Source organism: Jaculus jaculus, chromosome 8 (assembly GCF_020740685.1).
Source record: "Jaculus jaculus isolate mJacJac1 chromosome 8, mJacJac1.mat.Y.cur, whole genome shotgun sequence".
Lineage (NCBI taxonomy): Eukaryota > Metazoa > Chordata > Mammalia > Rodentia > Dipodidae > Jaculus > Jaculus jaculus.
The window spans coordinates 85149800-85164542 of record NC_059109.1 but is presented as its reverse complement, the minus strand read 5'-3'; positions in this window follow the sequence as shown (position 1 = coordinate 85164542).

Sequence of the window (14743 nt, the reverse complement as noted above, 5' to 3'; positions counted from 1 at the left end):
CCAATGATGTTCATACATCCCCATAGTTCAAGATCTTTTAACTGAGCCATAATACCAAAAAATAACCTCAAAAAACCCATAATGGCACAGAATAAATATTCACACTGCAAAGATGGCATTGGGCATAGCAAAGAAACATTCAACCAATACAAGATTTAAAACAACCAGGGCAAACATCAAACTGTAGCTTCAAGTCCAGCAACTCTAGCCAGTGACAAATCTCCAAGTCCGATAATTCTAATCAGCAACAAGTCTCTGGCATTCCAAATTCACCCCTCCAGTTAGGCTACTCACAGTCCTGGAAAATTTCATTGGGGCCAGAGCTCCTCGGCAGCCATCTCATGGTCCCGGCATCTCCACTGGGTCTCTACTGCAATCCACGGTTCATCTTCATGGCCCCATGGGGTCTCTATGCAGGCAACCAACAAACCTGCTTCACACTGCCCATGGCCATTTCCAAAACACAAGACCGTGTTGCAAACTCAATGACCCTCTTTCTAGCATTTTATACTCCACGATACCAGGTAGGTGCCAATTTGTTAATCCAGGGGGGAATAAAGCAGCAGACTTTGAAGAACAGGGCACTCCTTGAGCACTCAGGCCCCTTCAAAAGAGTATACATTATTCTTGTTGCCCCAGCGCAGATCAGTTAGCCCAGTCTCATAGGTTGTAATCTCTCAGTTGCAGCTGAACAAGCAACAGTTCACCCAAAGATTTTTCTTTCTGTGCCATATCCCTCTGCTCACACCAGTTCATTTCTATGCAAAGCAACCCTGCACAACTTCTCAGGACATGGGCATAAGAGCAAGCTTCTCACACAAACTGCTAGCCCAGTCCAGGCAAAAGCTCTTTCTCACCCTCATAAGCCAAACCTCACAGTCCATAGTTCTTACTGCCTTCAGGTCTTTCAGCTCTGACCAGGATAGACCATCAAGCTGTACTTACAGCACTGCAAGGCATCTCTTAGGCCAAGGTTTCAACTCCTTCCACATTCCTCTTGAAAATCAGCTACAAAAGGCTGAAGCCACATAGTCAGGTGTCTAGCAGCAACCCCACTCCTGGTACCACTTTACTGTTGCAGTCTGGTTCACATTGCTGGTAGAAATCACCCAACCAAGATCAGCTTCTGGAAAAAAGAGATTTGTTTTGGCTTACAGGCTCGAGGGGAAGCTCCATGATGGCAGGGGAAAACGATGGCATGAGCAGAGGGTGGACATCACCCCCTGGCCAACATTAGATGGACCATAGCAACAGGAGGGTGTGCCAAACACTGGCATGGGGAAACTGGCTATAAAGCCCTTAAGCCCGCACCCAACAATACACTCCCTCCAGGAGGCATTAATTCCCAAATATCCATCAGGTGGGAACCTAGCATTCAGAACACCTAAGTTTATGGGGGACATCTGAATCAAACCACCACAGTTGGTAACTCTATTTTCATTTTTTTCAGGAGTCTCCATATTGATGTCCATAGTGGTTGTACAAGTTTGCACTCCAACCAGCAGTGAATGAGAGTTCCTCTTTTCTCATATCCTTGTGAACATATTTGATTTTTTAAATAACATTTTTTGTATTTTTTTTAAATGAGAGAAAGAGAGAGAGAGAATTGTTGCAACAGGGCCTCCAGCTACTGCAATAAAACTCCAGATTCATGCACCATCTTGTGTGCATGTGTGACCTTATGTGTTTATGTCACCTTGTGCACCTGGCTTATGTGGGATCTGGAGAGTCAAACATGGGTCCTTAAGCTACTCAAGTAAGTGCCTTAACTACTAAGCCATCTCTCCAGCCCTCATTTGATTTTTTTTTTTTAATTATCACTATCCTTTATGGAATGAGGTGTTTGATTTTTGTTGTTGCTGTTGTTTTCAAGGCAGGGTCTCACTCTATTTTAGGCTGACCTGAAATTCACTATGTAGTCTCAGGGTGACTTTGAACTCATGGTGATTCTCCTACCTCTGCCTCCCAAGTGCTGGGATTAAAGGCGTGAACCACCACATCTGGCTTTGTTTGATTTTTTTGTTACATAGTTTTTTGAGTTCTTTGTAGAGTCTGTATATTAGGACTCTGTCAGTGGTATAGCTGGCAAAGATTTTCTTCCACTCTGTGGGTAGTCTGTTTGCTCTGTTTATGGTATGTTTTTCTGTACAAAAGCTTTTTAGCTTTGTGAGATCCCACTGGTTGAGTGATTGTTTAATTTCCTGAGCTACTGAGGTTTTGTTCAGGAAGTCTTTCTTCACTCCTATGCCATGGAGAGTTCCCCCTATTTTTTCATCCAGTAATTTGAAAGTTTCAGGTCTTATATTGAGGTCTTTAATCTATTTGGAGTCAATTTTTGAGCATGGTGAAAGGAGTGGGTCTAGCTTCCTTTTTCTACATGTGGTTATCCAATTTGTCTAGTACCATTTGTTGAAGATGCTGCTTTTTATTCAGTATACATTGCTGGTTCATTTGTCAAAGATCAAGTAGCTTCTTGTATTTGGATGGGTCTCCCTTATGGGATAGCAGGAAAGTTTTCTTCCACAATTTTGTTGAATATGTTGTCCATGTCTTTGCCTTGAATTTCTTCCCCTTCTGGATGTTTGCTCCTTTTAGGGTACCCACAGTTCTCTCATGTTCTGTTCACATGATTTTTTGAACTTATCAAAGAGTTTTGGACTCCCAGTTGGTTTATTCTGTTTTATCATCCAGATCTGATGTTCTGTCTTCCACCTGATTAACTAACTCTGTTAGTGAGTGATTCTAAGGAGGTTTTACAAGCTCTTATTTGGTTTGTATTTTCTGTTGCCTTTTCCATACAGTATCCACCCCTTTGCTGAGTTCCAATTTCAGGTCATGGTTTGCTCTTCTTGATGCTTCTTGGAATTCATTCTTGCTTTTTTTGTTTTGTTTTGTTTTTCAAAGTAAGGTCTCACTCTAGCTCAGGCTGACCTGGAATTCACTATAGAGTCTCAGGGTGGCCTCAAACTCACAGCAATCCTCCTACCTCTGCCTCCCAAGTGCTGGGATTAAAGGCATGCACCACTACGCCTGGCCTCATTCTTGCTTTTAATTAAATTATCTTCATTAAGCTTAATCAGCTGGTTATTGAGATCCTCTATTCTTTTTTTTAATTCACCTTCAATTTATTTATCTTCCTTTTGAGGTCTCTCTGGTTTTCTTCAATCAAGTTAAGCCTACTGATGAAAGCTATGTGCTGTACGAGATGATTCTGCGCAGTTTCATTAATTTGATTGTTGGGTTCTTTTCAAATTTTTTTTTTTTTTTTTTTTTTTTTGGTTTTTCAAGGTAGGGTCTCACTCTGGTCCAGGCTGACCTGGAATTAACTCTGTCATCTCAGGGTGGCCTTGAACTTATGGCAATCCTCCTACCTCTGCCTTCAAATTTTTTTTTAATTTGATTTATTTGAGAGATGGGGGCAGCAGAGATAGAAAGAATAGGCACACCAGGGTCTCCAGCCACCTCAAATGAACTCCAGATGCATCTGGTTTACATGGGTGTTGGGGAGTCAAACCTATGTCGTTTGGCTTTGCAGGCAAGTGCCTTAACCACTAAGCCATTTATCCAGCCCTCAATTGTCGATTTTTTACCGATTTGCTTCCAGTTCAGTGATTTACAGGTCAGGGTAAATATGCTTATTGTGCTTTCATTTTCAGATTCAACTTCTGATGTCTTCTCTGTTTTCATTGGAGACTACCATTGTACTGGGCAGCCTTGGTGGAGATCTCTGAGTGTTGTTTCATGTTTTGTTTGTTTGTTTGTTTGTTTTTTGCGCTGGGGTCTACCCATATCAGGGTAAATGTCTTTTTTTTTATTAAGGAGGAAGAAAGTATTTGCCTTTGTACAATATTCAGTGAGTGCTGTATTGTGGATTTAACCCAGATTGTAGTAGTATGGCATTGTATCCACAGACGTATGGGTTGTGGAGGTTGTACATGTGCCTGCAGCTTAGGGCTGGTGGCTGATAGGAGAGCTGTAGTTGGACTTCTGAATTTTCTTTAGCCCAAGACCACAGCTGAACCTTGCCTGTGGGCCTTAGCACCTGTTCCTACTCCCCTCCTGTACCCAGCTGAGTAGGTTGTAGAGAACTCACTGGTACCGCCCTGGTGGGTAGATGCCAGATATTCCTGTGCTCTCCATCTGGGGCAGGAGGGATGTGTCAAGGGGGCACTGGTAGGCAGATATCAGCAGTGTTGAGGGGAATAGGGATAGGGAGGGGATGTGGGCACCAGGCTCCAGGGACCAAGCTGGAGCTCAGGTCTGTAGTGCAATTGGGTGCATAGGCTCCAAACACACAGAGCCTCTCACCAGCCAGGAGCCTAATTCCCACACACCCCCACACATGCAGGAGCTAGGAATGCACAGGCCCCAGACAAGCCAAGCCCCTCACCAGCTCTGACTATATAGGCCCCAAATGCACTGGCACCAGACAGCACAGGCCCTAGACACACTGAGCCCCTTACCGCCTGGAGCTCACAGGCACTGCACACACACATATAGCTCCTCACCAGCATAGACTGCCCACAAAGGGTCTTGTTACTCTGCCTACTGATCATGACACCACAGTTTGAGTGATGCCATCTTCTTTCTCCGAGTTTGTGTTAAAACTTACATGCACAGGCAATTAGGAGCTTCCTTCTTCCTCTTTGTAAAATAACTTAGATAAATGATTACACACTGGGCAGAATTTACCCAGGTGCCCCAGTTTCATGACTGGAAAAACTTTCTTCTATTCTTTAAAAATGATGAGGAAAAGTTTTAGGGATCTGCTGCTAGGGTTGCAAGACAAGGGAGTTGGTCCAGGTGACTTCAGATTCCTTACTTTTGTTTTTTGTTTTTGTTTTTGAGGCAGGGTCTCACTCTAGCTCAGGCTGACCTGGAAATCACTCCATAGTGGCAGGCTGGCCTCAAACTCATGGTGATTCTCCTACATCTGCCTCCTGAGTGTTGGGATTAAAAGTGTGTGCCACCGTGCCTGGTGATTCCTTCTAGTTTTAAGATCTCTTTAGCTATCAGGGAAAAGAAAAGCATTATTATTACAAATAGAAGGTTATTGATTCTTCATAATTTCTGGGGTGGTTACTTTGTCTTACTAACTCCCCACCTCACTTTCATCTGCCTCTGTGTCTTCTATGCCCTCTTCTCGCACCTCCACAGTGACCTCCACCATGCTCTGAATAGACCTAACCCCAAGGAAGCCCACTCATTCCTGTGAATTCTCAGTCTCTTTTCCTTCTTTCCTTCCTTCCTTCCTTCCTTCCTTCCTTCCTTCCTTCCTTCCTTCCTTCCTTCTTTCTTTCTTTCTTTCTTTCTTTCTTTCTTTCTTTCTTTCTTTCTTTCTTTCTCCTCCTCCTCCTCCTCCTCCTCCTCCTCCTCCTCCTCCTCCTTCTTCTTTTTCTTCCTCCTCTTCTTCTTTTTCTTTTTCCTGAGGTAGGGTTTCACTCTAGCCCGGACCTGGAATTCACTATGTAATCTCAGGGTGGCCTCAATCTCATGGCTGATTCTCCTATCTCTGCCTCCCAAGTGCTGGGATTAAAGGCGTGCACCACCACACCCAGTTTGAATTCTCAGTCTCTTTATCTCTCCCTGCATCATGGAGATGTAATGAATAATGGTAATAAAGTTGGCTTTGGTGGCACAGGTTCATAATCCCAGCTACTCAGGAGACTCAGACAAGAGGATCAAAATTTTAAAGCACAGTGAGTTCAAGACCAATGTAGATAACTTAGTGAGACCCTGTCATGAAATAAGATGTTTTAAAAATATTTATTTATATTTATTTGAGAAAGTGAGAGAGAATGGGCACACCAGGGCCTCTAGCCACTGAAACTCCAGTGTCTTAAGCACTAAGCCATCTCTCCAGCCCTGAAATATTGTTAAAGGACTGGGGATATAGCTCAGTCTCAAGGCATTTACCTAGCATGCACCCAGACTTGAATCTAATCCCTAGTATCCACCCATCACTGCAAAAAGCAAACAAACAAAAAACTGGTAATGGGTTTGAGCTCCTGCACAATATTCCAAAAGAAAAGGAGCCTCAGGCTGGAGATATGGATTAGCAGTTAAGGCACTTGCCTAAAGCCAAAGGACCCTGGTTCAATTCCTCAGGACCCATGTAGGCCAGATGCACAAGGGAGCACATGCACCTGGAGTTCATTTGCAATGGCTGGAGGCCCTAGTGTGCCCATTTTCTCTCTCTCTCTCTGTCTCTCTCTCTCTCTTTCTTTCTCTCTCTTAAGTAAATAAATAAGTATGTATCTTAAGAAAGCAAAGGGAAAAAAAAGGAAAGAACAGGAACCTCCATATCCTGGCCATCTCTCTTTATTTATTTATTTATTTTAACTTTTTGTTTTTACTGACAATTTTCATATATGTATGTAGCAGTTACTTTTTGTTGCTGGGAAAACACCCAATCAAAAGCAGCTTATGGGAGGAAAGGGCTTATTTCAGCTTACAGTTTCAAGGCGAAGCTTCATCATGGCAGGGAAAGGGAGTAGTCCAGTGAGCTAGCATTGGCAAGGGTGCAAGACTCTGAAGTCAGACTTGTCCAGGTGACACACCTCCTCCAGCAAGGCTCCACCTTGCCAAAGGTTCTATCAGATGGGGATCGGGTATGAGGCTTAATCACAAACATACGAGGCCATAGGAACATTTACATTCCAATCACAGCATGTACATAATGTATTTTAATCATAATCCCCTCCTATTGCCTTTGTCTCCACTCTTCCATCTCTAGCCATCTTTTTAAAAAATTTATTTGCAGAGAGAGAGAGAAAGAGAATGGGCACATCAGGGTCTCTTGCCACTGCAAATGAACTCCAGATGCATGTGCCACTTTGTTCATCTGCCCTTACATGGGTACTGGGGCCATCAGGTTTTGCAAGCAAGTGATTTTAACCACTGAGCCACTTCTCCAGCCCTTTGGCCATCTACCTAATGATGACTGGGAGTCGTGCCCTTCTTTCCTTCAACTTCTTCCGCCTGTAACCCAGCACCTAACCTAGACCTGCATGGCTCACAGACACTCCATTACTTGAACATGGAGAGATACAGAGCCAGGAACTGTGGATACAGAATGGTGCACACAATTGTACTCCCCAGAAAGTTACATCTGAGCAAGTGAGAAGGGAACACAAACACCCAAATGCTGAGCTCTCAGAACTCGGTTGTAATGTTAGGTTCCCTTGACTTTTCAGTATTACTGCCACTCCTTTAGTATATGTCAAATAATTGACATAGACGGGAAAAATGTCATTTAGAATGAGAGCACCTGGAATTGAGTGTTTTATTTCCTTGGGGTCTTCAAGAGCACAGACAGCAATGGAAGCAATAGCAAAATAATAGAGAGAAGATTGTTGCAATTAAATGTGATTTACCACAACTTAAGTATCACTTTCAGATAGTGTCAAATTAAAGCATTTAAGAAGATTGCTGAGAAGGGGCTTTTTCTCATCTAAGTGAAGTGCTGGCACAAGAGGCCTCCAAAGGGAAGCTGCCAGATGCTGTTTAATGTGCCTGGCATGTTTGTGCCTCACATCTCTTTAGTGCTTTTCAATCGTAAGTTTGTCTGAAAAATTGCCATTTCATTACAATGTCCTCAGAAATTCCCACATGAAGAATGGAGGTGGGATTAAACTGCATCTGAGGCAATGCATTCACCTTTTAGAAGTGCAAGACGTAGTTCCAAGAATGCTTTTTTTGTAACCTTGAATTTTCTGTTTTCAGGGAAAAAAAAATACTCCTTATTCCAGGAAATCAGAGGGATTTTTTTTTGGGGGGGGTGTTTTTTTGAGGTAGGGTCTCACTCTAGCTCTCAGGCTGACCTGGAATTCACTATGTAGTCTCAGGGTCTTAGGGTAGCCTCGAACTCACAGTGATCCTCCTACCTCTGCCTCCCAAGTGCTGGGATTAAAGGTGCGTACCACCACGCCTGGCTCAGAGGGATGGTTTTGAAAATTTGGTTCATTTAATGTTTCTCTTTGTTTAGCCATTAGGAGCTAAAAATTCCTTCCTCTCTCCTTCCTTCCCTCCTTCCCTTTACCCCTTCCTCTCTCTCTTCCTTCCTTCTTTTCTCCCTTCTTTCCAACAGGGCTGGTCTTGAGGCTTCCAGAGCACTGGAATGACAGGTGTGTAAATCACCATGCCTAGCTTGGAGTTAAATTTTTCTGATATTTAATCTTATTACTGTAATATGTGCCAGGCTGGTCTCAAACTCATAATCTCTGGCTCTTCAATGCTGAGATTATAGATATGGGACACCATGCTTGGTTCCCAGTGTGACTTTATTATAACTTTGACAATAGACTAATAATTTGGGTTAGACACAATTTGTGCTCTTATGACAAGGTAGGAACATTTTACTTTATTTGTTTGTTTGTTTTGGTTTTTCGAGGTAGGGTCTCACTCTGGTCCAGGCTGACCTGGAATTAACTCTGTCATCTCAGGGTGGCCTCGAACTCACGGTGATCCTCCTACCTCTGCCTCCCGAGTGCTGGGATTAAAGACGTGCGCCACCACGCCCGGCTTGGCACATTTTACTTTAATGTGTAAATTTTTCTCTCCCACTTGCTTGCTTTTCTCTCTCTTTCCTTTGGTTTTTGACATACAGTCTTGCTGTAGTCTAGGCTAATTTAGAAATATGGAGCCCCAGGCTGGCCTTGAACTCATAGCAATCCTTCTACCTCAGACTCCCAACTGCTGGGATTAAAGGCATGTGTCAGCATGCCAGGCAGAGTATGGGCGCACCAGGGCCTGTTGTCACCACAAATGAACTCCAGACACATGTGCCACTTTGTGCATCTGACTTTATGTGGGTACTGGGGAATGGAATGGTCACTGGGCTTTACAGGCAAGTGCCTTAATCACTGAGTTGCCTCTCCAGCCCTTCATGTGTAAAAACTTAAAGGCATATACATACAAATAGAGAATATTCAGAATACTCATCAGTAAGGTTTACTGCAGCCATGGGCAAGAACCAGAGTGCTTCAAGTATTTAAAGCTTTATCTCTCCGAAGAAAATAATATGTAGATTCAAAAGTAGTTGTCAGAAAACTAAATTTTCCCTAGAAGGCTATGATAGTTTGATTCAGGTGTCCTCCATAAACTTAGGTGTTCTGAATGGTAGGTTCTAAGCCAATGGCAATTGGAAATTAAAGTCTCCTGGAGGGGTATGTATTGCTGGGGGTAGACTTATGGGTATTAAATCCAGCTTCCCCCCTTGCTAGTGTTTGGCATACTCTCCTGTTGTCCACTTTATGTTGGCCAGAGGGTGATGTCCATCTTCTGCTCATGCCATTGTTTTCCCTGCCATCATGGAGTGTCCCCTCAACTCTTTAAGCCAAAATAAACTTTTTTCCCCCCAAAGCTGCTCTTGGTCAGGTGATTTCTTCCAGCAATGTGAACCTGACTACAACAGCAAACCGAAAGTGAATCACAGTTGAAAGATTGCATGAACACTATTAAACAAGCTTATTTAAAAAATTTAAAAGCTAAGCCAGGTGTGGTGGTGCACACCTTTAATCCCAGCACTCGGGAGGCAGAGATAGTATGATAGCTAAGAGTTTGAGGCCACCCTGAGACTACACAGTGAATTCCAGGTCAGCCTGGGCTAGAGTGAGACCCTACCTCAGAAAACAAATAGCAACAACAACAAAAAAATTAAAAACTAGGCATGGAAAGATGGCTTAGGCATCTGTGATGCCTAAGGACCCAGGTTTGACTCCTTAAAACCCACGTAAACCAGATGCACGAGGTGGTGCATGCGCACAAGGTGGTGTACACACCTGGATTGTAGTAACTAGAGGCCGGAGTGCATCAATTCTCTCCCCATCTCATAAAATGAATAAAAAAATTTAAAACTAGCTGGGCATGGTGGTGCACACCTTTAATCCCAGAACTCAGGAGGCAGAGGTAGGAGGATCACCATCCCATGAGTTTGAGGCCACCCTGAGACTACACAGTGAATTCCAGGTCATCCTGGGCTAGAGCGAGATCCTACCTAGAAAAAAAAAAAAGTTAAAAACTAGTGCCTATCATGGAATGAATCATCGAATCATCTCTATTACACCCACCAGGGACTAGAAAACATTACAGAAAAAATGGCACACTATATGCATGTCTTACTGCTAGCCAGAGAACCATCTCCAGAGAGAAATAGCAGTAGATACTGAGAAGACTCAAAACTCATCAAAACAGAAGAGAAGAGGCTGCTGAGACAATAAAGAAAACAATAAAGGAGCCTGGCGTGGTGGCACACGCCTTGAATCTCAACACTCAGGGGGCAGAGGTAGGAGGATCACCGTGAGTTCAAGGCCACCCTGAGACTCCATAGTGAATTCCAGGTCAGCCTGGGCCAGAGTGAGACCCTACCTCGAAAAAGAAAAAAAAAAAGAAAACAATAAAGGAAAACTCAATAATAAAGGAAACTTCTAGCATGTTCTCCAAGGCTGAAGGAATAGAGCAAAAAGGGGCAGAAAAAATGTCAGAGCCATAGGTTGGAAAGGCATAGTGAGAAGTATTGTCCTACTCCCAGGAACTGACTCAACTGATGCACTCTTGTCCTTGCAGTGATTACCAATAACCACTGAGTGGAATGGAGGGCAGGGAAGAGGGACAAAAGACAAAAGAGGATGTTGTAGTACATTCTTTTTTTCTAGGACAAAGCATCTGACCAAAAGCATCTGATGGGAAGGATGTTTTCATTTTGGCATATAGTCTTGAGGGGAAGCTTCATGATGTCAGGGGTCATCTCCAAATAACCATGTTGCAAAGACAATGACCACTGCTTTCCTGTGTTTATTGTACTCCTATAATACCAGGTGAACTTTGCTTCCAAATTGTTAATCCAGGGAGGAATAAAGTCAAGTTTGAAGAACAGAAAAATGTCTTCAGTATACTTCCTTCAGGTTTCCTACTTTCACAACCCTGCACAAGTTCTCAGGACATGAGAAGATGCAGCAAGCTTCTCACACAATCTGCTTTTAGCCCAGTATTGACAAAACTCTTCCTTCCCCTTATAAACCAAGCTTCAACAATCCACAGTTCTTATTGCCTTCAGGTCTTTCAACTCTGATCAGAATGGTCCATCAAACTCTGCCTTTAACACTGCAAGGCATCACTCAGACCAAGGTTCCAGATCCTTCTGCATTTCTCCAACAAATTCATTCCAAAGTTCCAAAGCCATACTCAGGTTTCCAGCATCAATGACTCCACTCCTGCTACCAACTTCCTGTTGTAATTACCTTCTCACTGCTGGGACAAATCACCTGACCAAAAGCAGCTAATTGGAAGAATGTGTTATTTTGGCTTACTCTCAAGAGGAAGCTTCATGATGACAAGGAAAAAATGGTAAGCAGAGGCTAGACATCACCTCCTTAATTTTCTGTAAAGTTTTTCAATTGACTGGCTTGAAGGCTTTTCATTCTTCATGCGTGAACTACACCATTTAAGAAGTGCGATAACAGCCAGGTATGGTGGCACATGCCTTTAATCCCAGCACCAAGGAGACAGAGGTGGGAGGATCACTGTGAGTTCAAGGCCACTCTGAGACTACATAGTAAATTCCAGGTCAGCCTGGACTAGAGTGAGACCCTACCTAGAAACCCTCCCCCCAAAAGAAGTGTGATAATGTATAGCTAGATGCACAAAGTGGTGCATGCATCTGGAGTTCATTTGTAATGGCAAGAGTCCCTGACCATTCTTACTCATTCTCTGTCTCCTCTTTACTTGCAAATAAAATTATTAAACAAATAATGAGCAAAGCAAGAATTTTTCCTGTGTTAGGCAGGAAGAAAATCCAAGTGCTTCACATGTGAATGGAGTTGTGTGTGTATGTACCTTACATAGTCCAGACCTTCCCAGAATGCCTCTGATAACTGACTAGTGACAAAGGCCCTGTCTGTGCTTAGCTTTGTAGCAAGGCCAGTGGTTCTCTTATCTGTACCTTAGGAGACTGGGTCAAGTAACCTGTCATTTCAGGCATGGTTGCTTTCCAGAACTGAAATGGGGGCTGAAACCTTTATAAACCTACAAGTAAATCATGAGCCACAACAAATGGAAGCTACATTTTTCTTCAATAACAGTATCATGCTTCTGAGTTTATATTGTCAGTTTAAAGGATTTTGCATATATGTTCATGTATGTGTTCAGGCACATTTTTCTTGGATAACAACTTAAATTGTTTCAGAACTGTGTTAATTTATTATGGGAAAATTGCATTGGTTTGCTAAGTAAAATCTTATCATTCAAAAAGAAAAAGAAAAGAAGTATTATAAGAAAGCCAGGTATGGTAGTGATGGTGGTGCATGCCTTTAAGGTAGAGAGATCACTGTGAGTCTGAACCCAGCCTGGAACTACAGAGTGATTTCCAGGTCAGCCTGGGCAGGAGTGAGACCCTGAAGGGCTCAGGAAGCCATAATAAGCCTCAGAACCATCAATAGGCCTAAGTTTCTGCTTCCCAGCAAGGTCAGTTTCCTGATAAGGGGGAGTAGACTGTCTGCACCATGCATTCCTGTGGTCATAGATAAATTTGCTTAAAATAAGTTTGTTTAAAGTTCCTCAAATACACATAGCCAATTACAATAAAGGTTACCTAATCTGCTTGGAATCCCCCTAGCCCCCTGCCCATCAGCTTTGCCCACAAGTATCCTAAGCCTATCAGAAAAATACAAATGCAGTTACTGCTTAAATCAACCAATCATGTAACCATTCCCCTACTTCTTTATTCAAATCCCTATATAAAAAAAAAAAAAACCCTGCCCCCCTGCTGCTCAGGGCTCTTGTACAGATCCACTGCTTTGGTGAAGTCAATTAAGCCAGAAATAAAGCTCTTTGTTGCATACATGTCTGACTCCCTGGTGGTCTTTGGGGATTTTGTGAACTGAGCATAACAACCCTACCTTGAAAAACCAAAAAAGAAGTGTGATAAGATTAATGGGTACCATTATTCAGCATTGTATTTATGGCTTTTGCTCTAGAAACCCTTTGGTACCACACAACTCTACAAAAATATACTATTGATGTCCCCCCGTTTCTTTTGGGTTTATGAGGTAGGGTCTTGCTCTAGTCTAGGCTGACATGGAAGTCACTATGTAGTCTCAGGTTAACCTCTAACAGTGATCCTCCTACCTTTGCCTCCCAAGTGCTGGGATTAAAGGCAGGTGCTGGGGTTAAATGTGCCACCACCATGCCTGGTTTATTATCCTATTTTAATAATGAAGAGATTGTGCTCAGGTAAATTGCCCAAGCCAATACCATTAGTAACAAGTTAATAAAGTCTTGAACTGGGAAAGTGTGAATAATGTATTTACAGCATTAACCATGCACTATTCACACCAATATTAACAGCTGAAAATATGCCTAATAACCGAGTTTCTTGACTAATACTGTTACTTGCAACATAATAGTTGGAAATTGGTGGCAGTGATCATAAATAACCACTTATTTTAGTCACACAGTTTTGTAGACTATTTTCCCAGCAGGAATTAAAATCAGAAAGTGTTGACTGTTGGATATCCTGGGTGCTTTTTTTTTCCTCAAAAAACATCATTAAACTTGCAAAAAATTTATTATGTAGTTTTTAATAAAAATTATCTCCCTCCTAGAATTTGACATAGAATTAAAACAAATTATTGAACTTACAGCATCATGTTCTCAGAATTATTTTAGATATTTGAGATTTTTTGTGATTCCAAATGAATTTTTGGATTGTTTTTTCTATTTCTGTGAAGAATGCTTTTGAAATTTTGATGGGGATTGCATTAAATGTGTTGATTGCTTTTGGTAAGATTGCCATTTTCACAATATTGATTCTTCCAATCCAGGAACAGGGATATTTTATCATTTCCTAGTGTCTTCTGCAATTTCTCACTTGAGTGTTTTAAAGTTTTCATTGTAGATATCCTTTACCTCCTTAGTTAGGTTTATTCCAAGGTACTTTATTTTTTTTTGATGCAATTGTGAATGGGAGTGATTCTCTGATTTCACTCTCTGTGTGTTTGTTGTTAGCATATAGGAAGGATACTGATTTCTGTGTATTTATTTTGTATCCTGCTACATAGCTGTAGGTGTTTATCAGCTCTAACAGTTTGCTGGTAGAGTCTTTAGGGTCCTTTATATATAGAATCATGACATCTGCAAATAATGATAACTTGATCTCTTCCTTTCTGATTTGTATCCCTTTTATGTGTGTCTCTTGCCTTATTGCTATGGCTAAGACTTCCAGTACTATATCGAATAAAAGTGGGGACAGTGGACACCCTTGTCTTGTTCCTGATTTTAGTGGTAAAGCTTCCAGTTTTTCCCCATTTAGTAATATGTTGGCTGTAGGATTGTCATAAATAGCCTTTATTATATTGAGATATGATCCTTCTATTCCTAGTCTCTGCAGGACTTTTATCATTGGACTTTGTCAAATGCTTTTTCTGAGTCTAATGAGATGATCATGTGATATTTGTCCCTCACTCCATTTATATAATGTATTACATTTATTGATTTGTATATGTTGAACCATCCCTGCATCTCTGGTATAAAGCCTACTTAGTCAGGATGAATGATCTTTCTGATATATTCTTGTATTCTGCTTGCCAATATTTTGTTGAGGATTTTTGCATCTATGTTCATGAGGGAGATTGGTCAGTAATTTTCTTTTTTTGTTCTGTCTTTGCCTGGTTTTGATATCAGGATGATGCTGGATTTGTAGAACAAGTTTGGTAGAATTCCTTCTTTTTCTATTTTATGGAAAAGC